The sequence below is a fragment of the Saimiri boliviensis genome, chromosome 1, assembly GCF_048565385.1.
Source record: "Saimiri boliviensis isolate mSaiBol1 chromosome 1, mSaiBol1.pri, whole genome shotgun sequence".
NCBI lineage: Eukaryota > Metazoa > Chordata > Mammalia > Primates > Cebidae > Saimiri > Saimiri boliviensis.
The window spans coordinates 93,535,255-93,563,124 of NC_133449.1; the positions used below are offsets into that span (position 1 = coordinate 93,535,255).

The following is a 27,870-nucleotide window of genomic DNA, read 5'->3' on the forward strand; positions in this document are numbered from 1 at the left end:
AAGGCGTCGCTGCCTTTGAAGAACTGAGGTTCGCTCCATCCTAAGCCAGCCAAGGCCTCCTCCAGCTGCTGTGTGTCCACGGCACAGGTACCTGACGCACTGTGGGCCATGAGAGGTAAGGTGATGTTTTAGAGAAGCCACCTAGTTCTTGAAATGCACTGATGGAAAGACATGGCCTCTTCTTCTCTGTCAATTGTGTCATGTTTGATGGGAGTGCATACTTGAGGCCACCATCTTGACACCAGGAAAGGAGGGGACCCGTGGCACAGCAGTCATGGGGGGGCATGCAGGACCTGCCAGGAGCATTGCAGAGAAGTGGAGCTGGAGCCTGACGCCTCCAGGACTTGCCTCCACTTCACTCCTTGCCTTGGGCATGGCCAATGGTCTTCCAGTGTAGGCAGGAAAAGCATCCACACTGATCATCCGAAGGATGCAAGATCAGTACTATCACAAAAGGCTTCTTGCAAGGACTCACCATTCAGCAAATTATTTACCACTAACTAGGCACCAGGACTCTGTTTACCTCCTTATCTAAATCAACAGTACTCCCAAGGCAAAAGACATAAAGGAGGAGATGCAATGGACATAACCACAGACTTTCAAAATGGCTTCAAGACAAAATTATTTTCTAAAATTAGCCAAATCCGAAATCAAGTGAAAACTGGAGAAAGTATATTTACAAAGAATCTAATGAAAACCCAATTTCCTTATGACATTAAAAAAAATTATCACATCAATAGCAAAACGTAAAACAAAAACCTAATAGAAATAAAACAGGGACATGATAGGATACAATTCTAAATAAATACGTAAATGACTTTAAATAAGTTCTCAGCAATTTCAACTGCACATTTTAAAATTCATGAACTATTTAGTATAAGAGATCCTTTTCACCTATCCAAGCAAAAATTGTTTACCAGCTTGATCATACACAATATTTGCAGCGTTGGAAGGAAGTTCCCCTCATACACTGTTAGAGGTCAACAGGCGCCACCTCTTTGGATTTTGAAATTCGTCAGATACGTAAGCACACAGCCAATGACCCTGACATTGTCATTTTAGAAATGTGTTTCACGGATAAACTTATTCCTTTTAAATAACTGATTTAACAAGTCATCTTAGGGCACCGTTTATTTGACAAGAATATTGTCTACTTGAATTCAGAGGTTTTGGCACTGTGCAAGGCACGCATGAGGCATCTATAGATATGAATAAATAGCATCTCATCGGACAGCTCCGGACAGAATTATTCCCTGGAATTTTTTCCTCCAGGCATTGTCACTGCGATGCAAGAGCATGAAACAAATAATGAGAGAAAATTCTAAAGCGAGAAGAAATAGAAAACTCAACGCTAACTCGGGAAGTTTGGTCGCTTTACCTCATCCTGACTCCAGATGGCAGCATCCGCTCACTTCCCCCAGCTGGGCGGCCATCCATCGCCCCAGGCAGCCCCGTGCAGAGCGAAATTGAACCTTTTGCAAGTAGGAGAATCTGCCCGGCGCAGGTTAGGAGGATTCTCCCCACTTGAACGAACTCACAGAGGCAGCTAGCTGACCCCACTTCGGTCCATTTACTCCATGTATATAAGCCAGGGTAACGGCATTTGTTTCTTTTCTTTTTCTATTTATTTGTTTATTTTGGTGGAGGGGAGCTGTGATTTGTTTGGTTATGAGGTTATGAGCCAGAAAAATGCTAGATATGTCCTGAGTGCTTCCAAAGCTCAACCACGGATAGGCACTGCCTTGACTTAATTGAGCTTCAAAAACAGTCATCAGCAAAAACACCGAGTAAGAAGATGTCCGAAGGGAGGCACCTCCACCTCGGGACACACCCCCGGCAACAGCGGGAGGGGCCCGCGTGCAGGCAGCTCCTCCAGGGCCCGCGGAGAGAGCAGGGTCTACCTGCCACGCTTGGGGTGGAGGCGGTGCCGTGTCCGGCTCCCCTGCGGTCCACCTAGAATCCTCAGCTTTAAAACTCCATTCGCAGGCTAGGAGCAAAAGAAAGCACTGCGAGGAGAAAACAGACAAGAAGGCCAAAATTCAGGTTATGGAAAAAGAGAGAAATGAATCCTCACAGAAGCAATGTAGACTACAGGCTTGCAGAGCCCAGGGTTATCCGGAAGAAATGAGATTTCCCATAAGCATAAAACCTATGGTATGGAAATGAAAATGGTTGAAGAAGTGTGTGTGAGTGTGTGTGTATCTCTGTCTCTTCCTGTCTCTGTTTGTCTCTGTCTCTGATCTCTGTATCTCTGTCTCTATCTCTCTGTCTCTGTCTCTGTCCACCTCTGTCTCTGAATCTCAATATCTCTCTGTAGCTCTGTCTCTATCTTTCCGCCTCTCTGCCTCTCTCTCTGTCTCTGTTTCTCCGTCTCTCTCCCACATATGCACACACTCCAAACAAAATGTAGGGACGGAGAGCTGGATAAATTACTGCACACGTGCTGAGGGGAAAGGCAGATTGATAGACAGGAGTGGCTAAAAAGCAACCCTGCGATCCCCTTGCCGGCAAATCTGCCACTCAAGTTTCTCATCTCATCAGGGCTGGGAAGGAACAGAAGGCTCCACTGCGGTGCTGGCTGTGCGTTTACATGTCGCGCATCCCCGGGGACTGGACCCAGGGCTGTTCTGCAGAAGGCAATTGAAGAAACGCTACTAGGAATGAAGAAACCACACAAGTGAAGGAAGGTAACAGATGGAAAGAATGTGTCTAAGCAGTTTTCACGCAGGGTTGTGAAAATGAAGTGTCTACAGAGGAAAAGGACATGTTTCACAGGCTCAAGGATGTGCGTTTAAGCTGCAATAAATAAGGAATTTCCCCAGCTGTTTTTTCTACAGAAATCAGTGTGAAGATCTGAAGGGCTTCAGGACTGACAGCAACTTCCAAGCCGCTTCAAGCCGCTTCCCATCAAAATGAGGTGAATATCCAAAACATTTCCTCCCTGGAGAGAACTTTTGACAGGATTAGGGAAATACGAGTTTAGCAACCAAACCAGGACATGGTGGGAAGGCTCTCCATTCAGTGTGCCTTCCTTCCTCTTCCCCCAACCACCGTCATCACCTGCGAGGTGCGGGCCTTGCAGTGAGATTGAGATTTTCACCCAGTTTTCTTCCTTGAGTCTAAGTGAAGATTGCTCTGTAGACATTAGAATCCATGTGCATAACAGGCTACGTTGCAGGGGCTGAGGAAGCCGGTGCTATCCTGGGAGCTACACAGCAGCGCCCTCAGAGGAGGTGAGCAAAAGAGCCTCTAGCAAAACTGCAGTTGCCTGGGGGGACTGGCACTCAGATTACCAGAATGTAGCTTTAAGTATAACCTGGATAGGAGTAACTAAGCTTAATATTGCAGAAACAGTATTTTAAAGAAAAAAGATGGACATATGGCCCAACGAAGAGTTTTTTTCTGATTTGCGGATTTATGAGTGAAAGTCTTCAAACGAGTCTTGAAAGAAGGGATGAAGACAATAGAGGGCATGCTAAAGAGCGGATTCCTCGGCAGGCAGCTGGGGCCCCCTCCAGGACACTGTCGACATGCCCCGGGGCTGCCTCTCCTGAAGGCATGGACGCTGGGCACTGGTCTCTGGCTCTTGCTAGCTGTTCTGGTGGCTGCTCCTGGTGGTATCAAGTGCCCTGCACTTCTGGCATGTTACAAGCATCAAACGGAGCAAAAAAGCCCGTGGTAGGAAACCTCAGGTGCCTGGAGTATAGACCTTCAGAGGGTTCTGGAAGGGCCGCTCCTGAAAGCCTCTTTGCAGCAGCATCCACTATGCACCCATGTAAGGGAGCAGGCTGCATGGTTATTACAGAGTGCCACAATCTCCCCAGCTACCAACAGTCAAGATGGTCCTAGAGATAGCCAGAGGTACCACGGACTGGCTGGTTTGCCGTGATACAGTGGATTGGTTTGGCTGCATTTATAGCTGGCCCCAGTCCCAGGAAAAAGAAAGACGCCTGCCTGGCTCTGCTGCCGCCTTCCGAGGGCTGCTGTGTTTCTCTAACAGCTGGTTGGATTCATCTAGATAATTTCCACTCTGCCTTTTTGTCAGCAGATATCTTTAGCTGCAATTTTAACCCTGGGTCGCCAAGTTTACCACTCACCACGATGAAAAGTGGCAGTGTATTTTCCTGCCAGCCAGCCTGGAGGCTGCCAGCAGCACACCCCTCAGAGGAGCTTTAACCTTGGATGTTAATGAGAGATGACCCACAGGGCGGCAAGCAGGGGGCAGTGTGGCTGCCTTCTTATTTCTCGTGCTGTCTGGGAGTTTTCATAAATTCAAGCTAGCTTGAAATTGCGCACATCATGTTTATGTGCAGAATAAGAAACCTCCACCATATTGATAATTAACTTGGTGATTTACACAGATACTTTCACCTTCTTTATTTAATCTGAATCCAAATCTGCCCATACACTTGTCTCTCTGTCAAGTCTAATATTTTAAGGTCAATTTACAAACAGCGTGTGTCACTGTATGAATTCTTGCCACATGGCACCATCTGAGTCCATCTCCCAATCCCCTTTGAAAATCCAAGACAAATTTCCCTGATCTTTTCCCTTTTTACAGTCTGATAATAAGATGATCTCTAAACAGAGTTTATAACATAATCATTTTGAGATTAAAAATATCAATCTTACATTTTGTTTCACAATGGCTGCTCCTTAAAAACCAATCCAGTTTGCTTTATTTATTGTCTTATTTGCTATAAATCTAGAGCCAATTATAGCAGTTTCTCATACATTGCCCATAAAAAATGCTATACTATTTCAGCTTCTCAACTGATACTCTCATGAGAAAATTAGAAAGCTCCCAACAATGTGTCTCATAGATGATTACCTTGTCCTCATTTCCAAATGACAGTCATCTAAGGAAGTAAAGGGACTGATTGCAGAGTTTTTATGTATGTGAAGAATGTTACTTTCAAAGTACAGATGCGCCCAACTTACAATGGGGTTATGGCATGATAAACCCATCATTAAGTTCAAACTATCCAAGTCAAAAATGCGTTCAACACACCTCACCTACAGAACCTCATAGCTTAGCCTCGCCTGCCTTAAACATGCTCAGGACACACACATTAGCCTACAGTAGGGTAACATCATCTGGAATCATAGCACCCTGTACATTATCAGCTATTTGCCCTCATGATCATATGGCTGACTGGGAGCTCCGGCTCAATGTCCTACGCAGCATTCTGAGTATTGTAACCCATATCATTAGTTTTGAAAGATCAAAATTAAAAATTTGAAGTACTATTTTTACTAAATGCATATTGCTTTTGTACCATCATAACGTCAAAAAATCCTAAACTGAACTACTGTAACCATCTGTAGTTGCTAACTGATTGGCGAGGCAGGGCAACAAAGACATATATCTAAATAAACGTGAGGTTTTCTGGAGCGTCCCCATTTACTTTTTCAAAATATTTAGCAAAATATCATGCATGCATTAAGCACTTTTCTGCATGCTGCAAAACAGAGAAAAGGTCTTGGCTTTTGCTGTCAAACAGGGAAGATGTTTCAGAAAGCGGAATGCACATGCAAAGTCACATAAGAATGAAATCACCATCTTCAAATCAGGCTTCCATTCTGCTGGGGTGAAAAGAGGAGGGCAGGAGTAGCAGAGGTGAGGCCGAGCAGTTGGACAGGGTACTGGGAAAGTCAATCCCGTGTGCCCTGGGACGAGCCTGGTTGATAGGCTCCTGGCGCTGAGCGGCCACAGAATATGTGTGAGAGTGGCCAGCTTTTGACATGAGAAAGCCACTGTAACTAGGGTGTGGAGTGAAGCAAGATGCTTGGTGTATGCTCATTGCTATGGTCCAGAGGATAGGTGGCAAGAAGGTGGGAAAGAGACATGGGACCTGTGAGGCACATCAGGCAGGCTGGAGGGACAATCAGATTCGTAGATTCAGAAAGAGCCAAATCCAGGATAAGGCTCAGGTTTCCGGCTTAGGTAAGATGTGCATGGTAAGGCGCTCTGTGGAAATGGAGAGAGAAGGAACTGGTGAAGGAGAAGTCAATGTGTTCAGCCGTCGCCACCTTGAGCTACACATGCCCCAGGGCTTTCGGGCACACTGGGGCTCCAAGAAAATATCTATGTGGGAAATGCAGAACTTTCCTCTGTAGAAAGAGGAGAGGAGAGAGGGCTGAAGATGGAGCCCGTCATTCACAGGGGCCCACAAAGGAAACTGAAAAAGGGCCACCGTAGCTCGAGGAGGCGGTCATGGACTAAACCTTGCCAATCGTGATGGAAATATGACCCGCCCGTCATCAGGCTTCACCCAGCATCCAGGAATGAACCCATCTTTTTCTCTTACACCTCAACCCACTTTTTCTTCCCCAGAGTGGAAGTAACTCCCAGACATCAGAGTTTTCATCTCTAAGCATGAGAAGTGCCGCTCCAGAAGACAAGGACTCTCTTTTAAAAAGCACGACCTTAGTTTCCCTCCATTTTGTGGGCCTCTGTCACATTTTCATCACCTCAAGGGACTTCTTTCATACCTGCAGTCTGTTTTCTTTTTTTTCTTTTTTTTTTTTGTTTGTTTTTTGTTTGTTTGGTTTTTTTTTTTTTTTGAGACGGAGTTTCGCTCTTGTTACCCAGGCTGGAGTGCAATGGCACGATCTCGGCTCACTGCAACCTCCGCCTCCTGGGTTCAGGCAATTCTCCTGCCTCAGCCTCCTGAGTAGCTGAGATTACAGGCACACGCCACCATGCCCAGCTAATTTTTTGTATTTTTAGTAGAGACAGGGTTTCACTATGTTGACCAGGATGGTCTCGATCTCTTGACCTCGTGATCCACCCGCCTCGGCCTCCCAAAGTGCTGGGATTACAGGCTTGAGCCACTGCGCCCGGCTGTTTTCTTATGATAACTTTGGAGGATTCAGCCATGACTCTTTGTTGTTTATGTTTATAATTATGGCAGGAATATTTTAGTAATAAGAATCTTTTGGACATGTTGGCAGGAGCCGGCATCTGTTGTTTTTGCAAAGTGGTCAAAAATGGCCTGTTCTCACTCTGATCTGCCTCCTTTCCTTTCATTTTTAATTGACAAATAATAATTGTGCCTATTGATGGGATACAATGCGACGTTTTGATCTATGCCTACATCGTAGAAAGATTTAGTCAAGCCAATTAACATACCTATCACCTCACCAACATATTTTGTTGTGATGAGGATGGTAAAAATCTATTCTTTTAACAATTTTGCAATAGACAACACATTATTATCAGCTGTGATCTTCTGCTTTTATCTGGACCTTCTCCTCGCTGTTCTCATCATCCCTGTCTGGCTGTAATTGGATTCTCCTTCCAGTGTTTGCCTCCCTGTGGATGTGTTTTAGACAGCAGCTTCCTTTTTAGAGTAATGCAGCCTGCTTCTTGTATGGGCTGCTCTAAGGGACCTTGGAAACAAGCCTTTCAGATATATGTTCATGTCTCTGAACCTCGCACAACCCCAGTGCAGGCTCCACACAGGCATGTGAGGTGCCTTTGGAAAGGCCCCGAGCACCGTGGCCAGGGTTCACATTGGCCAAGTTATCAGGTCCATCGCACCAAGCTGGAGAACAAGGAGCATGTGATTGAGGCCCTGTGCAGGGCCAAGTTCAAGTTCCCTGGCTGCCAGAAGGTCCACATCTCAAAAAAGTGGAGCTTCACTAAGTTCAATGCTGATGAATTTGAAGACATGGTGGCTGAAAAGCAGCTCATCCCAGATGGCTGTGGGGGTCAAGTACATCCCCAGTCATGGCCCTCTGGACAAGTGGTGGCCCTGCACCATGAGGGCTTCCACTGTGCTGCCCCCTCTTAATATTCACCAATAAATTTACTTCCTGTCAAAAAAAAAAAAAAAAATGAAGAGAGTTGAATTCCTTGATCAAGAGAGTACATAGGCCCAGCTTCTCCCGCACCTTCAGGCTGATCACATCAGAGCCTGTAGAACAGGAATGCTGTCAACACCCCCACAAGTGCCTGCTTGACCTGACCCACCTCCCACGGTGACCGCTGGAGGACAAGGAGCCACACCCCAGTGCAGCTGGCAGACCTTCCCTCCCCCCTCCCCCCTCCCCTCCTCTCCCCTCTGCTTCCTCCACACAAGCGCTCATGCCACATTGGTCCCGGGACTGCAGGTGTTCCTATCCTGAGTGCTTGTATTCGGGGCATGTGGGGTTCCTTACCACTCACTTGGCTCTCTGGGTGATGTTGTCTGAGTGTCTTTGGTTGTGCTATCCTAAGTGCTTTGTTTGCTTTTATGGGCAGATCCTGGAAATTCAACCCTACCAGGCTGGCCCTGCCATCCTTCCAGAATCCTCTCTAGATGAGAGCACAGGAGAGAGGAGAGAGCAGTGTGAGATGCTAAGAGAATTAATTAACACAAGTACCGGCTGGGCACAGTGGCTCACATCCGTAATTCCAGCACTTTGGGAGGCCGAGGTGAGCAGATCACCTGAGGTCAGGAGTTCAACACCAGCCTGGCCAACACGGTGAAACCCCAACTCTACCAAAAATACAAAAATTAGCTGGGCGTGGTGGCGCATGCCTGTAGTCCCAGCTACTCGGGAGGCTGAGGCAGGAGAATCACTTAAACCCAGGACGCAGAGGTTACAGTGAGCTGAGATCATGTCACTGCACTCTAGCCCGGGCATTAGAGTCAGACTCCATCTCAAAAACAACAACAAAAAAAAATATACAAGTACCATAAAAGGCTTACATTTTTCCAATTAAGCCCAGCCTAAAACTGCCTCTTGATATATTTTAAGTTTGTCCTAAAGGTTTCTACGTCCATAGTGAATCATAACCAAACTGGATCTGCAAACAGACTGTCACTGACGCTTCTCAGTAGCTGAGGCTCCGCCAAGCACAGGTGTCCAACTGCTCAAGCCATGTTCAAATAGTGCAAGCACCAGCTTTAACCAATACAGCTGTCTCTGTGCCTCGCCTTCTTTTTTGCTCTGTCACCCAGGCTGCAGTGCAGTGGCACTATCTCAGCTACTGTAGCCTCTGCCTCCTAGGTTCAAGCAGTTGTCCTGCCTCAGCCTCCCGAGTAGCTGGGACTACAGGCATGTGCCACCATGCCCAGCTGATTTTTTTGCATTTTGGGTAGAGACAGGGTTTCACCATGTTAGCCAGGATGGTCTCGATCTCCTGACCTCATGATCCGCCTGCCTCAGCCTCCCAAAGTGCTGGGATTACAGGCATGAGCCACCACGCCTGGCCCTGCCTTCTCTTTTCTAACCATGAATGTTATCTCACCATGCAGCAGCCCTGGTGGCACTCCGAATCTATTCTGGTTGGGGGCCTGTCCCACTGGAACATAGCTCAACTGTGTTACATTTACTGTGTCTACAGTTTTTCTTTCAACTCTCTTTCCAGCTAAGATACTATTGTTAAATATCTATACCCACCACCACCACCAGCTGATAAACTTTTTGAGGGAAGCTATCATACTTCATTTAGCTTTCTATCTCCAGAGCCTATTGTGGCACCCATCATGTAGGAGAGACACAATCAAGCTGGGTGCATTGAATTAAAGTAATACTTCTTGCTGGAAACTGTGAATCTACCCATTTTTTTTTCTATTGGGGCTAAACAACTGCTAGGAAATCAAAGATGGGTCAAGTTCATATTTATTTATAGTTCCAAACAGATTTTCTTTTCCTGAAGGAAAGAGTGTAATAGACAAAAGAGACCTGAGGTTAAGTAATCAAGGAATTAAAATTTAAAAGACCCTAACTTAGTGATGGTTAAAAGACCCTAACTTAGTGATGGTGGCTTCCTGTTTTAGAAAATTAATGGGTGAAAATGTTTTCAAAAATTGCCCATTAAAAAGTCAGTGCAGCCAGACATGGTGGCTCATGCCTGTAATCTCAGTACTTTGGGAGGTCAAGGTGGGTGGATCACCTGAGGTCAGGAGTTCAAGACCAGCCTGGCCGACAGGCGAAACCCTGTCTTTACTAAAAATCCAAAAATCAGCCAGGCATGGTGGCGCGTGCCTGTAATCCCACCTATTCAGCAGGCTGAGACAGGAGAACCACTTGAATCCAGGAGGCAGAGGTTGTAGTAAACCGAGATCACACCACTGCACTCCAGCTTGGGTGATAGAACAAGACTTCCTCTCAAAAAAACTTCTGTGCAAAAATGATAGCAGTTATTATATTTCCTTTTGTTTCACTGCTACTACGCAGTCTCCAAACCGGCTTTGCATAGATCATCTGATGGGAGGCTCACAACATTTGCGTGAAGTTGGTGGCAAGTGAGATGAGCTACAATAATGCCAAGCGTTAATAGCTCTCAAGGGACCACATATGGATTCAGATTCAGTATTCCTGGCACAGCAGACTACCTCTAAAACCTTGTTCACATAGCATAATCTCCCCCCCTCTACTGGGTCGAAAATGGTCAGGAGAGCTGGAGACGGGCAAGCCAAAGCCCCAGCTCTGACTCATGGCAAGCCTTGACCCAGTTCCTGTCAGGGAACAAGCAGGCCTGGACCCTCAGTCCAGGGATGCCAGAGGAGGGACTGGTTCATTTTTCCTCTTCCAATCTCTGCATTTCATTTTAGCTAGATATCACTCATTTTAGCTAGAGAAGCTTTTACTAGCAACTGTAACTTTTAGAGAAGTTTTGCAATAAAAACAATTCCTTTTCTTCTCAAAACGTGCAAGACACACATCCCCATTTTCCCTGCCAATTATAAAACTGAGGTCTTCTTAGCAGAGAAGAAGGGCAAGAATGACTATTTGGAAAGCAAAGGACAATCTCTGCCATCTGTGTCCTATAGAAAAAGTGCTTCTCAAACTTGAAAGAGATGAGGATCCTATTGAAATACAGATTCTGACTCAGGAGATCCACAGAAGAGCTCCAGAGGCTGCAAGTCTCACAGCCACCCAGGTGCCATCAATCTTGTGGACCATATTGGTGTAGCAAGGCTCTAACCAGCAGCTGTCAGACTTAAGTGAAATCAGAATCACCTGGAGGCCTGGTTCGTGCTCAGATTTCTGGTCCCACCCTAGAGGAGCTGATCCGGTAGGTCAGGGCTGGGGCTTGGAAATGTGCATTTATGGCAAGCTCCCAGGTGATGTCAATGCTGCCAATCAAGGCACACGCTTGGAAAACCACAGGTCTGCTGTATTGGTTAATAATGGTTGTCAATCTTAAATAATGAGATTCAGAAAATATGTTACGTTTAGAATTTATTCAAGTGCAAAGCTTGAGGACGGGAAACACCAAACCAGGAAACACCAAACACCGCGAAACACCAAACCGATGGGGTCAGCGTTCCAAAGTGGTGGGGTTAAGGTTTCACTTAGATGAAAATTTCGGCGGGATTGCAACCTTTTCCATCCACTACAGCGATCTGATTGATTACATATTGTTAGATTCTAAAAAAAATTATTACTCCATGAGAAGGGGTAGTGATCTGAGGGGGGCTTATCTCTGACACCATTTGGTCTTGATTATGAATAGAGAGGCAGGTTGCAGCTGCATGACTCATGACTCAGGCTGCACAGCCACATTCCTCTCATGGCTCAGGATAATTTAAAATTCCAATAGCTTAAGTTTGAATTCTTTCAAGTTTTTAATTTAATTTCACATGCTTAACGGCTATTTGCATGCTCATTTTCAGTTCTGAAGATGGAAAATTCTTAAATATTCACACTAATCAACCTCTACTTGAAACACCATAGGAATTGGAAATGTATGCATATTTATCTTCATACCCACATGGATGGCGGTGTATTGGGGCACTGGGTGTGAAGAGGAGTATTCATTTTCTTGGAATTGTCAGTTAATAAATAATTACCTGTTTGTATCAGCTACAGTAAAATACTACCTTTAGTAGCCTTTACAGTCGTTCCACTGAGTTACATCAAGTTCAAAAGATGACGCCAGGCGGCCTATACCCACAAAGGGCTCAGGTAGGTGTTTCTTAGAGGATGAAGGTGCAGTTTTTCTGCACACCACCTGGGGGCAGCAGTGCTACCCATATTTTACAACTGCTGAAACAGAAACTAAATAAAACGTGGAAAGTCAGTATCCAGCTATTATTGCTTTAGCAAAACTGCGTGGTCTGCATAAGAGCATAAAAATTATAATGCATTGCAATTTGCCAGGTAATAACAGTTCCAGAGTTAAAATGTCTGAACTTGATGGGCGTGTAAGAAATAAATAAGTCTTAAAATTTCATATGTCTTAGCAAGCATGTTATTTAAAATAAATGTCACAGGAATCCAGTAGAAAATATTAGTAAACTATGTATTTGTCATTTCGTGCAGATCACAAACATCTGCTGTGAGCAATGCCTTCAGCCCCTTGCCCGAACTGGATCTGGTGCTGCCCTGAGAGGCCACTTGTGCTTCTGCCTGCTGAAGGGTGGGCGTCTTTGCTCACACCCATCCTATCCTGGGCTTAGAGATAATCCTGTTTGTTCCTTGCCATCACTTTCAAACCTTTATACTCCTTCTCCTGCCCTCCTCATGTGCCCCATAATCCCTGACTAAAGAAAAAGCCTTGTGGCCCATGCTGTAGACTGTGGCACCAACCCCGACCCTTAGAGGTCACCTCTGAGGCCACTGGCCTCATTCCCTGAAGACCTCAGGACCTGGCCGCTTAGCAGTCTGTCTCCCCAGCACTGCTTCTGCTGTAATTCATTAGGTGTGCGTATTCCCATGGAGAGTCCCTCCAATGCCGGGCCCTCCAGCGGCTCCCTCCTCTCCTCCAGGCTCCTGCTGTCCACAGGATTCCAGGAACCACTTTCCATCCCATCATAGCGTCATGATCGTAACTGTGACCCTTGGTAATCTCTGTCAAGCATCCCAGCCCCGACCCCACCTCCTATTTTCCGGCCACGCGCCTCCACCTCAACAAAAGTTTGATCCCCCAGGACCTAGACCTCCCTGAAGCTCCATTTGCAAGGGTCCCTCCCTTCCTCCTTATCCTCGATTCCCTCCACACCAGCTCGGATTCCAGAGCCCACCATTAATCCTTCTCCTCCACGTGCGTTCAGTGCTTTTGCCCTTTCTCCCACATTCATATCAGCCAGGAAAAACCCCAGACCCCATTAAACCCAACTCTGCCAGTCTCTCACCGCATCCTTACACCTGAATATACTGGAGAAAAACTTCCACCTGGCCTATGGGCCGCACTTGAATTTAGGACCGCTGACCTCAAGAGGGCCCTCCGAGCTGCCTGGAAATCCTGGGTTCACCCTTCACTTTAGTCTCCCACTATCCTAGGAGACTATGTCATTCCTATTCGTCTCCCCACAAACTTTCAACCCTTCTCCCAGCCCCACTCTCTGATGACCTAACTTACTTTTTCACTGAGAAAACCAATCAACAAAGGTCATCAGCACCTACTCACCTCCCCGTGTCTAGACCCACATCTGGCCTTCCTTCCTTTTACTGCAGATGAACTGTTCATGAACCGACCAAGGCAAAATCTTCTGGGGCACTAAACCCATCCCTTTTTGCTGTCTCAAGTCTCTCCTCTTCCTCCAGGGCACCACAGGATTTCCCCTCTCCTGGATCACCCTGTCAGGATACAAACAAGCAGGCACTTATCTCATCCTCGAAAAAAGATGGGAGTGAAAGGAGGAAGGGAAACAGGGAAGAAGGGAAGGAACAGAAGAAGGGAGGGAAGGAGGGAGGTGAGAGGAAGTGAGGGAGGGAGGGGGGAGGGAGGAAAGAAGGAAGGAAGGAAAAAAGAAGAAACGAGAGAGGGAGAGACAAGAAAGGGAGGGAAGGAAGGCTTTCTAAACCTCGCCCTCTGGCTTCTGCTCTGTATCTCCTTTGGGTCCTCTTTAAAGAAAACTTTAGAGAGTTTTAAAGAGTTTAGAGAAAACTTTAGAGAGTTTTTAGAGAGTCTTAAAGAGTTCTCGCTGGGGTGAGGTGGCTCATGCCTGTAATCCCAGCACTTTGGGAGGCTGAGACCGGCAGATCACTTGAGATCAGGAGTTCGAGACTACCCTGGCCAACATGGTGATATCCTATCTCTACTAAAAGTACAAAAATTAGCCAGGCGTGGTGGCCTGCACCTGTGATCCTAGCTATTCGGGAGGCTGAGACAGGAGAATCGCTTGCACCCGGGAAACGGAGGTTGCAGTAAGCCGAGATTGTGCCACTGCACTCCAGCCTGAACAACAGATTGAGATTCCATCACAAAAAAGAAAAAAAAAAAAGTTACTTTTGCCAGGTGCGGTGGCTCAAGCCTGTAATCCCAGCACTTTGGGAGGCAGAGGCGGGTGGATCACGAGGTCGAGAGATCGAGACCATCCTGGTCAACATGGTGAAACCCCGTCTCTACTAAAAATACAAAAAATTAGCTGGGCATGGTGGCGCGTGCCTGTAATCCCAGCTACTCAGGAGGCTGAGGCAGGAGAATTGCTTGAACCCAGGAGGCGGAGGTTGCGGTGAGCCGAGATCGCACCATTGCACTCCAGCCTGGGTAACAAGAGCGAAACTCCGTCTCACAGAAAAAAAAAAAAAAAGAGTTCTCTATACATGTCACTTCCACCTCCTCGCCTCCCATTTCTCTGAAAATCGCTCTCTTGAGGCTGTCACTCCCACTGCTCCACCAAATCTGCTCTGGTGGCAGCCCCCACTGCCCCACACACTGCTGACGTCAGCCCGCAGTGACTGGCCTCCCACAGCGCTGGGCACAGCTGGCAGCCAGCTCTCTGTTGAAAGGCTCCATTCCCCTGACTTTCAAAACAACGTTCCTTCCTGAGTCTCCTCTTGCCTCCTGAAAGCTCTTTCTCCCGTCACTCCTCGTCTCCCTGAGCGTTCTGAGCGCCAGAGTGCGGCCTTGGTCTCTTCTCTCTTCTGCTCGCACCTTGTCCCTGAGTGACAGCTTCTGCCTCCTGGCTCTCATTGCTGTCCTCTATTGACGACGACTTAATGGAGTCTTTACCCTGGAGCCCTCCCTCTTCACGTGGGTCTCCAGCCTCCTACGCACTGTCTCCTTTCAGAAACTACCCCCAGTTCTACATGGGCTTAAACCTGTTTCTTGTAGTCTTCTCCATCCTGGTGGATGACAGCAATATCCTTGTGCCAGGGGTCCTCTCCACATCAATCCTCAGCAAATTCTCCCAGCTCTGTCTCAAGGGAGCACCTTCTCCCCACCTCCCGAGCCCCGCCTTGTCCTGGTTTATCATAACTGCCTTGTGCCTGCTTCTTCCTGCCCCAGCCCTCCCCAGAAGGCTGTCCTCAAGAAAGCAACAACCAGGAGCTTCCAAAAATGCAAGTCACCCATGTTGCCCTGCTAAAACTCACCCGAGCTCATCACCCTCTAGGGCTGAAGTGGGAGTTCTAACAGTGAGCGAGTCTTGCAGAACCACGTAGCCTTCCCGGTCTCCTTGGCCTCGCTCACCTCTTTCCTGCTTCTCTCTCTAGCCGCCTCCCCAGGTTCCTTTCTCAAGCTCCGACCCCTTCAGGGCTCGCCTCCCAAGTCTTAATAGTCTCCAGCCTATAAAAAAATTACCATAGACTGGAGGCTTAACAGACATGGGCCGGGCGCGGTGGCTCACGCCTGTAATCCCAGCACTTCGGGAGGCTGAGGCGGGCGGATCACGAGGTCAAGAGATCGAGACCATCCTGGCCAACATGGTGAAACCCCGTGTCTACTAAATGTACAAAAAATTAGCTGGGCGTGGTGGTGCGTGTCTGCAGTCCCAGCTACTCGGGAGGCTGAGGCAGAATTGCTTGAAACCGGAAAACGGATGTTGCCGTGAGCCGGGATCGCGCCCCTGCACTCCAGCCTGGCGATAGAGCGAGACTCTGTCTAAAAAAAAAAAAAAAAGACATGTATTTTTCAGTTCCAGAGGTGAACATCCAGAATCAAGGTGCAGCATATTTTGCGCCACGGGAGAGCCCAGTTCCTGGGCAGTGGGCGGCTGCTTTCTTGCTGCATCCTCACAGGGCTGAGACAAACCTCCAGCTGCCTCCTCTTTTTACACAGACACTAATCTTACCATGGGGTGTCTTCCTCATGACCTCATCTCACCCCAATCGGCTCCCAAAGGCCCACCCTCCCCAATACCATCTCATTGGAGGGCAGCATTTCAACATATGAATTTTGGGGGGACCCAAACATTCAGTACATAGCACCCCATATGCCCTCACGTGCACTTGCTCTAGGGGTGCCTTCTGTGGCAGCCACAAGAGTGGCACTTATACCCCTTTCAAAAGAGAACCTGCCAACAGGTCAGCAAGGAGTGCCCCCAGCCAGCATCAACCAAGTGACAGAGTGTGGTGGAGGCACCAGGACTCACTGATTCTGGCCAGCATAGAACTTCTGCCCCAGAGCTCCCCGCCAGGAGGCTGGGACTTGCTCTGAGCTGTGCAGAGGCTCTCCGTTCACAATCCTCCCTCCTGCCTTCCCTCCTCTCCCGGGATCACACCTGCATGGCCCCCTCCTGCTCCCTCTCTCCTGTACCCTCCATAGCTGCCTCCCCCAAAACATCTCTTGCACATCTAGCTGTTTCTTGGTGTTTGCTTCCAGGGGACTCAAACCACTACAATGGCCAGATCACTAAGCATGAAACAGTAACTGCCTTCTCTTTCTTGCTTTGTGCCTCATCTGCTTTCTTGACCCCATAGCACCTCTCTCCAGCTGACACACCCACCCTGTTGTCATTCTTCACTCTGGAGAGCACAGGTTCCACCAGGACACTCTGTGCTGCTCACTGCACAGTCCTCACCACAAAAGCTGAGCCCGGTATACAAGTGAGTGCTCAAAAGCCACTAGGCAAATGAATGAGTAGGTACACCTAAAAATAGCAAATTCCTAGAGCCATAAATATTTGATGTCACATATAACTGCTTCTTATTTATCAATTTTAGCATTAGAATTTAAAATCCCACCTGCCCCTAAAATCTGTGCTCATTAGGAAGTCCTTGCCGGTGTGCAGGAAGAGGGCAGGAACTATGTTCCTTTCTTTCTTTCTTTCTTTGAGATGGAATTTCACTCTGTTGCCCAGGCTGGAGTGCAGTGGCATGGTCTCAGCTCACTACAGCCTCCATCTCCAGGGTTCAAGCGGTTCTCTTGCTTCAGCCTCCCAAGTAGCTGGGAATTACAGGCGTCTGCCACCACACCTGGCTAATTTTAGTATTTTTAGTAGAGACGGGGTTTTGTGTTGGCCAGGCTGGTCTCGAACTCTTGACCTCAGGAGATCTGCCTGCCCCAGCCTCCCAAAATGCTGGGATTACAGGCCTGAGGCACCGTTCCCAGCTGAGGGAATTATTTTTCACCAGAGTTTGCTGCAGTAGCATCTGGAACCCAGAGGAGGTGAAGCTGTGGCAACAGCTCTTCTGAGAAGATCCATCAGCACCATTGCATGTTCACACTGGGCCTTTTCCTCTCCACATCCCTTTCGCCCTGAATATCTGAGCTGAGCCTTCGTCTCGGGACTTGGACTTTGCTCCAAGGAACGTGCAAGTCCAGCAGCCTTCAGTCACCTCAGACAGAGCCAGTTTGACCCAGGCTGTCCTGTCCGTGTTGATTAGATCAGGGTCCCCCCCGCCCCCCAGATGGTCATGGGCAGCCTGTAGGCCACACAGTCAACAAGCAGGAGCTATGGAAAAGGATGACCACATTGAAAAATAGAACAATTTTTGTTTGAATCCTTCTTATATTTAAACTCCCAGATAATCTCCAACTGCAGTGATAGTAACAGTGGCTACCACCTATGTCAATCACCGTGAGAGGTGTTTCCTCTGAATGAATTCCTAGTTCAGCAATGTTGCAGAAAAGTCTAATTTTAATAAGGTGGAAAATTCAAACATTCACCATCACCCTCCCTTCCGCAGGTTAGTGATCAATCCTGAAGGGTGGATGGGTCCCAGGCTTCTGATGGCTCATGGCTTCCAACAACTGGTATTCGAATGTGACGCATGTGCTCAGCTCTCGCCCTGTTCTCGGGCCTCAGTTGCTCTCCACGAGGCCCTCGTTTCTTTAACCCTCCACTCTGAAATCCAGCATATGTGCCCCCAAGTCTGAGTTATTCTGTCTGGCATAGTACACTTGAACTACAAACACAGCAAGATGGCCTTTGACAGCTGGAGTCCTTCAGGGTGGGCACAGGCAGGCCAAGTCAATCCCCTCTGAGGCCCCAGCTGCACGTGAATTATAGCTCAGTGACTTTGCTACTTTTTTCTTTCCGGTTGTCCAGAGGGTAACTGCTAGCATCACGCATATATGTGCACACACAGGCACACACACACTTACGCACACATACAGGGGCATGTGCGCACACACAGACGCGTACTCTCTCTCTCTCTCACACACACACACACACACACACACACATACCCTCTTTCCAGCGGCAAGCAGCCATTTCTCCGTGTAGCAGCACAGGCTGTCCCCTAAGGAAGGAACAGTTTCCTAACCATTCCTCGCTCTGTGAGACCACCTTGCGCATGGTGCAGTTAGTACTTCACAGGACTTCACAGGATTTTGCAGAGTAGGGTGGTTCCTTTTCTTTTTCCCTTGGTGCATTTTCAAGTTTGCTGACTGGGTGCTAGAAATAAGAAAAGAACTTGTACAGCCAAGCGGAAACTTCTAAAGGGCCAGTCCATAGCCGCAGAGAGACTCAGTGGGAGATTCTGATTCCTTTTTTGTGATAATTCAATTAAATTATTTGACAAGGTGCCTCTCCCCAGTCTTACCCCCAGTATCTGACTGAAATGCAGGCTGGTGGCTTTGTCCTTCCAGGTGACATTATACACAGCAGGTATAGAGAACGCCGTGTTCAGTCTATCCCAAGGAAATGCTATCTTTTTCTCAAGGGATAATGCTTCTGAGAGTCCTACTTCGGGAACAGTCAAGACTTGCATGACGTGGGGGAGCCAAGACCACAGCCAGGGCCCCAAGAAGAGTTGGCATCTAGGAAAAATGATGCAAAAGCCAGTGTTGACAGCTGGTGTCTTAAAGAAAACCCTCAAAACTGATTCTACAAATACATATTTTCCCAATGAGGAAATTAGGAGTGCAGATACCCAAAACAGAGAATGGTCTCAAGGAGGTCTCAAGGAGACCTCTGAAACACTTAGGAATAAAAGAGACGTGTATAAAGTCGTGCAGGTAAAGCTTGCAGTCAGATCACTTCGGTGAGGTCTGTTCACGGGTCAGGAAAATGGTGCACAGTGAAGGCAAGAGACGCTGTTAGAGCATATTCACAGGAATCCTGGGCTGGTAGAGCTCAACCGGTAAGGCAAGTGAGCTGCAGCATTATTTGGGGGGGGTCTGCTGGGTGGCAGGGCCCCTGCTACTGGTTGGGTCATAGGTAAGGGCCACAGTCCTATGGAAAGAGTTGGGCAGTCTGCCTCAGAGGCCCCCTAAAAATAATACATCAAGCAAAGTGACGAGGGAGGTAGTGCTGGAGCAGTGCAGCAATCCAGGTGTCTCTGGATTTGCTAAACAGAAAGCTATGCCAGGAGTCTACTATCAGGAGTGTTTACTAAGCAACAAAAGATGTTGCTACTGAGAACCCAGGTTAAGCAGATGCACCAGTGTGAACATTCAGGGAGAAACGAGCCTGTCATCTTAGGTGAACAATAGTAAAAGGAGGGAACTCTGGGTTGTGGCCAAACATGAACCATAGAAAGCATGATGAATACTCACCACCATCAGCTTTCCTGTTATTCTGGGACTCGGAAGACAGCACTGGCAGCCCCCTCGCACTTGGGAGGCTATGTGACTAGGTCTGTCTGAGGAAGGGTGGGCAGAAATGGCATGGGTCATTTTCAGGTGGAGGCGGTGAAGAAGCCATGCCTTACTCTGCTGTGTCTCTGGCCAGAGAAAAAAGGATGGATGGAGCTGGATCCCTGAGTCTCTGTAGGAAGGACATGACCTTGAAGAGCAGACCAAACCCACAGTGAAGTGAGAACTCACTCTTCTGCGTATGGTTGTAAGACGTGGGGCTTGTGTGTTAGGGCTGGGGCATAGTCTAAACTAACCTAACGAATATAGCAGGTTTCAAGACATTCTGAAGAAACTCATTAAAGTATAAGCCCATGCCTAGAAAGTCCTGGAGAGAAAGAAATCTCACATCATTAAAGGGTCTTAAAGAAAACCCCCAAAACTCTGACTCTACAAATACATATTATCCCAATGAGGAAATTAGGAGTGAAGATACCCAAAACAGAGAATGTCATTGAATCAAGAAGACCTCTGAAACACTTAGGAATAAAAGAGACGTGTATAAAAATTGAACATGGACTATTTGACCAACCGCAAATGCAAATGAAGAGCACTGAAATAAAGAATTGTTTCAGGAAAACCAGGACCTAAAAATAATGAAAACTTGTTGAGAAAGCAATAGGCCTTCAAAAGCCCTCAATTAGGTATGCTCAGAGAAAACTAACCGGAAAAAGGATCGCCAGCTCGGGCTAACAAAAGAAAAAGCACAACTGCTCAGCTGCTATTTTGTTTCCAACTTCTCTCTAAGTGGAAAAGTAGAATCCATATCACAAAGTCATGGAACATAAAGGGAGGTGGAACATGATTAGATTGTTGTGCTTGATGCTGGGCACGTTTTTAGAAGAAATCTAACAAGTTAGCTCTATCCAAGGAGAAACTGTCAGAACAGTGAAAGGTCAGAATCCTCTTACGTGAGCGCAGGTTGAAGGCTGGGTGCAGCGGCTCAAGCCTGTAATCTCAGCACTTTGGGAGGCTGAGGTGGGTGGATTACTTGAGCTCATGAGTTCAAGACAAGCTTAGCCAACATGGCAAAACCCTATCTGTACAAAAAGTGCAAAAATTAGCCAGGCATGGTAGTGTGTGCCTGTGGTCCCAGTTACTTGGGAGGCTGAGGTGGGAGGATGGCTTGAGCCCAGGAGATGGAGGTTGCAATGAGCCAAGATAGTGCCACTGCACTCCAGCCTGGGCAACAGATCCAGACTCTATCTCACAAAAAAAAGAGAGTGAGAGAAAGAAAGGGAGGCAAGGAAGGAAGGAAGGAAGGAAGGAAGGAAGGAAGGAAAGGGAAGGTGTAGTGGAGCACAGGGGCTGCAGTCATTGAGTGTTAGGAATATAACCCTTGGATTCAAGTGTCCGGAATCTAACTGGACCTGACCTGAGAGAGGAAAAAATCTACCACCTCAAGGACTCACAAACTCTGGACTAATATATTGAGTATGGGGAGATCCAAGCCCTTGGGTGCTGTCTCAAATCCACCTTCCCTCCCACTTCACTTCCTTCTGCTTTCTCTTCTTCCCTCTTCACCTTTCCTACTGCTTTCACTGTGCTTCCATTTCAGGCAGGCACATTCTATATGGCAGAAAACAAGACCACCACAGTGCCAGACTCACAGTCCCTTCCCTCACAGTGGGACATGTTTCCAGATAGCTCCAGCAAAGCCACTTACGGTACGTCTGAGAGGCTCCCATGAGTCACGTTCTCTTTATTAGACCAGTCATGTGTCCAGGGTGATGACATCATCTGATTTGCTGTCTCATCCCTGTGCCTACAGCTGCTGGAGAGGGAGAACCCCCAAAGCATAAACACAGTGGTGTTGCCAAGGAGAGGGTAAGGATCTCCAAAGTACACGATGCATGGCTGGGCGCTATGGCTCATGCCTGTAATCCTAGCACTGTGGGAGGCCGAGGTGGGTGGATCACCTGAGGTCAGGAGTTCAAGACCAGCCTGGCCATCATGGTGAAACCCCATCTTAAAAAGAAAAAAAAAGTACAAGATGCTGGCCTGGAAAAAATGAATAAATCATGTCCTGTACAATACACTTCAAAGGTTTTCATATGGCAGGTTATTTGATTTGAAATACTCATTCCTAGGCAGTAATACTTGGTCCAAGTTGCAGAGATTTTTATTTAATCTAGGCAAACCCGTTTTAAAAAAAGGGGGGGAGGGAGGGGGAAACTGTTTAAAACAGAAACAGAAAAAGAGAAATACAGAAAAACAGAAAAAAAGAAACATTCTGCTTCATACGGTAAAGATCATGGTTATTCCCCTGAGATACTGAGGTGGAATTCTTGCTTTGAAAGAGAGGCTGAGTCAGTGGCTTTCAAAGTCAGTTTCCACACCGACATCAAAACCCTAGGATACTATTGCATTGTTCAAAGACAAAAGAAAGCACATAACCAGAAGAATAACCAGGAAGGCCAACCTCAGCCAGATTCAGCTGTTAAACAAATGTTTTTTTCTTCCCCCACACCCAGGATAAATATAAACGTACTATGGGTTTGCCGTTCTCTGGGTACCAGTACAGTTTACTGGCTAAGGAGCTCTGATATAGCTTCCTTGTGGACACAAGGAAACTTAAAAGTTATTACTTAAAAATGAAACTTTTTTTTTTTTTTTTGAGACGGAGGCTTACTCTGTCGCCAGGCTGGAATGCAGTGGCACGATCTCAACTCACTGCAACCTCCGACTCTCTGGTTCAAGCAATTCTCCTGCCTCAGCCTCCTGAGTAGCTGGAATTACAGGCATGAGCCACCAGGCCCAGTTAATTTTTGTATTTTTATTAGAGACCAGACCATTTTTATTATTTTATTTCACCATGTTGGCCAGGATGGTCTTGATCCCCTGACCCTGTGATCTGCCCACCTCAGCCTCCCAAAGTGCTGGGATTACAGGCATGAGCCACAGTGCCCGGCCTGAAAATGGAACCTTTCAACATATGATTTTAGTTTTGCTGCTCGTGAAAGTGTGAGGTGCTCCCCGCACTTCATGGTGATGTTCCTGAACATAAGATCACACCCACCCATTCTGTGCATTGCAGCACCTGGGCCCCTCACATGGAGTTGCGCCCATCAGAAGCATTTAATAAATACTGGTTGGATTCATGCGTGAATAAATTAGTTGTTTGACTAATTAATGAAAAGCCTTACTTAACATTAAGATGGAAATGAGCTCAGGAGATAAGTGTTTCTGGAAATGAGGTAATTATAAGCCTTTTGTTCTATTTTTAATGGCTAAAAGATATCTTAGAACTTTTAAAATCAAAGTGAGGCCAGGGACTGTAGTTCACACCTGTAATCCTAGCACTTTGGGAGGCCGAGGTGGACGGATCACCTGAGGTCACGAGTTCCAGACCAGCCTGGCCAACATGGTAAAATTCTCCTCTACAAAAAAATACAAAAATTAGCAGGGCATGATGGTGGGTGCCTATAATCCCGGGAGGCTGAGGCAGGAGAATCGCTTGAACCCGGATGGCAGAGGTTGCAGTGAGCTGAGATCGTGCCACTGCACTCCAGCCTGGGCAACGGAGGGAGACTCTGTCTCAAAAAACAAACCAACCTTAAAAATCCACAATGAATTATGTCATACACCAAACTCATTTAACAAATAGTCCAGTCTTAAACAATGTGAGTAGCTCATTGGTAAAGATCTGAATGCTGCCGATAGAACTTTGTAGAACTTTAAATTTATTCCATTATGTAATAGTTTGTGATTAAAGTAAATAAACAAAAATTTTGACCCAATTGTCTACGAACAATTTTCTTCAACATAATTATCAGACGTCTCTCTGAGTTACTTTCTCTGTAGTTGCAGTGAACTAGTTAACAGTAAACTTGAATTTTACTACAATCCTGTGTCTGAATCGGTATCTGACTTTTCCCCTTTTCTATAGATTTTCCCACTTGCTGCTAGTTGAATACTGTTGCCTTGATTAAGTGCTTTTACCCTGGAAGTGGTTGGCTTTTTACAAACTATTTATTAAACTAATAAGTGAGCTTTTTTTAAAAAGCTAACTGGAAATAACAGAACTCTAGATATTCTTCACTAAGAATTTCAGATTTCTCTCTCAAAAGCTGCTTAAATGTACTTCCTTCCTCTGTGTTAATTATAGTCCATACTTCAGAGAGGAGTTCAGTAGATGGAAGAATCAAAGTAGACTCTATTTATATGCCATTACTTGTCTTTTTAGATCTGTTATTCTTAAGAATAACAGATGAAAGGGAAATTTTGGGATGTTCCCAGGTGAATATCCATGTCCAAAATTCCAGGCTTCTCACTTGGCTTGAAGTTTTTATTATTACAATTTCCAAATGTGATTTTAGTTTCTTTCCCTTTGATTTATTCAACCTCATAAAGAAAATCCTCTGAAATTTACAGAGAGAGAGGACTGTTTGTTCAACGGTAAGGCCATGGTGCTGTTCCACATTCTTGAGCCCAGAATAAAATGAACGTCTGAGCAGACAGACAAAGCCTCCTTCTGGAGCTTCCCGCTCGGCTCCGCCCCCCTTCAGCGCTGCCTCCCCTCGCCTTCCTCTTCTCTGGGGCTATCTGGGCCTCTTCCTGCCCTTGCCCTCTAGCTGTCAGCGTGCTGCCTTTTTGGAAATCATTTGAGTAAACTAAATTTTACAACAGAAATTATAACAGCTTCAAGGGTTGATCCCTCCACTACCTGTTGCATCTAATTGAAGACAATTCATTGGCAATAGATGCAATAGGTGGTGGAAGGGGTAGGGGTGGGGTCCTCCAAGAACTGTTTCCTGTGAGCTTGCTCAGCGTGAGCTCATGCCACACCTAGGAATTGTCATCTCCGGGAGCCGAGGGATCAAGTCTCTGAGGCTGCAGGGCCAAGGACCGGTGTAAATCCAATATGATAGGTGCCTCTTGGCAGAGGCTGACTGCGGAAGAGCCCAGGCTTCTGGGTCCCACTCCTTTCCTTCTTATTGAAGGCTCCTTTCAGACTTCTACAGCCCTTCCTGGCAGCTGCCATCGCCTTCCCCAACCTCCCAGACCCCTTTCAGTGCCTCAGCACCTCCTTCCTTTGCCCACCATGCCTCACTGTGGTCACCAGCTGGACGAACACTCTGTGACTATTACCCGTCTCCTTCCATACTGGCCTGCAAGCTCTTTTTTACTTTGTCTACCTGATCCGTATGTACAGTGCAATGCACTAAGTACTTTTAAAATTAATTCATGAGTGAATGAATGAGCTCCTTCTATTGGTTTGACTCAAAAGATCTTGAAAAATTGGGTCACTCCTGATTAAATTGTATAATTGAAGCTGTCCCTACAAAGACAGACCCATCCATTTCCCACACTGATGCTCACCCCAAAACAGATCCGTAGCCTGCACAGCACCTTATCAATTCCAGGCCCTAAGACGCCTGGAAGCCCAATGGGCATAGCTGAGGTTTGTGTGGCTGAAACTCATATTCTAACTTGCAGAGCCGCCTTTTGGGGCTGATGAGTCAGAGATCAGCAATTTTCAGCTAACAAGTTCTGAGGAACGAGTTCCCCAGTTCACCCCAGCGATTAATACTCTGGTGTGTCCGCTCCTTCCCGTTTGGCCAGGAGCAGTGCTGAGCTGGGGAGAGCTGGTAAGAGAGATGTCTTGAGTTATGTTAATCTCCCAACCTAAGAAGGAAAGAACATCCAAGCCTTCTTTTTCAAATAAGTCAAAAGAAGGTCAGAGAGACTAGAAAGCGATTTTGAAGAACATAAAAAAATATCTTACAAAAGACTGCAGACTTGTGCTTAGAGCTGTAAGCAAACATTATTCCTTCATGGCTGTGTTTTGACCAGAAGAAAGAGATTTAACATATCCCTTTACCCAGGGGTTGGCACATTTTTTCTACAAAGGTTTAGATAGTAAATACTTTAGGCTTTGCTAGCCATATGGTTTCTGTTGTAGCTATTCAACTCTGAGATTGCAGCATAAAAACAGCCATCAACAAGACATAGAGCAACATGCATGTTTCTGTTCCAATAAAACGCTGTTTACAAAAGCAGGTGGCAGCCTGGATTTGGCCCACAGGCCATAGTTTGCCAACTCCTTCAGCTTATGCGTAGGAGACAGTTGTACTTGGGAAGCTGCATTATAGACTCGAAACAGATAACAGTTTAAAAACACAACCCAACTCTGCACTGAGAACCCATCAGAAATCAAACATAGGATTCTCTGGTACTAACCTCACATACACAAGATTCTCTCTGTTTAGAACAGAGTTTCTCAGCATCTATTAACATTCGGGTTGGATAATTCTTTGCTACAAGAGCTGTCCTGGGCACAGGCAAGATATTTAGCTGCACCCCTTGCCTCCACCCACTGGATGCCAGTAGTACCCTTCCACTGCCAAGTTTTGACAACAATAAAGTGTTTCCAGATGTTGCCAAAGAGCCCCGAGAGACAATTGCCACCCACCGAGATCCACTGATTTAGAAACACAGACAAATGCAATCTCGTCCAAATGGCAAGCTCAAGGTGTCAAAATACTGAGGAACCAAACTGGGTTACTACAGTGAATATTCATTGTCAGCAGAAAACTTCTCATCCTGCAAGAACCATTTCAGTAATTTTCCTTTTCCATGATGCTTTCTGTGTGTGCTGACTTCCCCATTGCCACAGAACAAACACCATGGAAAACTGTAGCGTAACAGGACCCTTCTGAAGACACCTTAGCCCAGTGGGCACGTCTATAATGCTATGTCGGGAGGGACGGTTATTAACAAGGCCTCATGAAAGAGAATGGGGCCTGCAAATGGTACCAGCATTGGGTACTCATAAATTTCCTGCGCCGGCAGCTGGGATGGTGAGGACAGGAGGGACCCGTATTACTGCTCAGGCTACCTGGATTGATGGCAGATACAGGGCAGGCTGTTTCTGCAGAACCACAGCCAGCCGGCTGCCAGAACGCACATACCACATTGGCTCACACTGGGCACACAAGGTACTCATGAATACGCATGATAACTGGCAGGTGCTCAGAGAATGCCTGGCCAAACCCTGAACATCTCTGTGCTCTCCACCCAGGCCCAGGCTCTGAGATGTGGATGCTGATCCTACTCCCACCCTCTGTGGGACCGATTTTCAATAACAGAGCCCCCGCCTCATGTTCTTGTTCCTTTGACCCTGTTTTATCCCCAAGCCAACCAGTCACATCCTGTGTGACTGGACCTCAAAGTAGCCCAGGTCCCCCCCGGCACAGGTTGGGTGTCTACTCTGAACATCTAGACTTCTTGTGCTGTCCACCTGCTGAAAGCTGCCTGTCTTCTGTGGTTCCCCCTTTCCATCTGCTGCTGGGCCACCCTCTGGTAGCCCATCCACCCCCCGGAGGCCTGTAGTATCTGGGCTTACTTTTCTGACCACTGACTACTATGACCTTTCTCTAAACTTCCCTAGTCAAACATATCCCTGCTGACACCTGGAAACATTGCCATCGTTGGGAAAGCATTTTTGGCTGGAGCTAGTTCTATGCCAAGGATGAGCTAAAGCTGATCTGTAGAATACATTTTCCTGGAGGGGAATCAGGCTGAAGCATCTGTACTAGGTTTTCCATCAAAGTTTGTGAGATCACTGGAAGGGACACCTGGTCCCAAGCCATACATGTTAAAGCATGCTGTGACCCAAGGAGGCATGTGGTGGAGGAACAGGAGGTTGGCATCCCTTCTTGGCACCCTGGATGCCAGGAGCAACTCCTAAGAAAGGTTATGCTGCACCCCCTCACTCCCTCGCAAACCACATTCATCTTCCAGCCCAGGATCCTCAAAGTGGGGGCCCCGTTCAGCACCTACAGCCTCACCTGGGAACTTGGTAAAAATGAAAATTCTTCAGTCCCACCCCAGATCTCCTGAATCAAAGACTGTTTTATAATTTTAATTTTTTTTTTTTTTTTTTAGATGAAGCCTCACTCTGTCGCCCAGGCTAGAGTACAGTGGTGCGAGCTCAACTCACTGCAACCTCCACCTCCTGGGTCCAAGTGCTGAATCAAGGACTCTTGACAAGGGGCCCCAGCATCTGTGTTTTGACAAGCCCACCAAGTGTTCCAATGCATGCCCCAGGGTATAATCACTAAGGAAGGAAAGGAAGGAGGGAGGGAGGGAGGGAAAAAAAAGGAAGGAACGGATGAACAAAATAAGGAAGAAAAGGGATGAAGGAGGCCCCGGGTCCCCTGCACAACACTATGCCCTTT

At 46.9% G+C, this 27,870-nt stretch overlaps 1 pseudogene; it reads left to right on the forward strand.

The window, feature by feature from the left end:
* The first annotated feature begins 7,301 nt into the window (after window positions 1-7,301).
* On the forward strand, window positions 7,302-7,408 carry LOC120362222 (small nucleolar RNA SNORA70; annotated as a pseudogene).
* The last annotated feature ends 20,462 nt before the right edge of the window (window positions 7,409-27,870 follow it).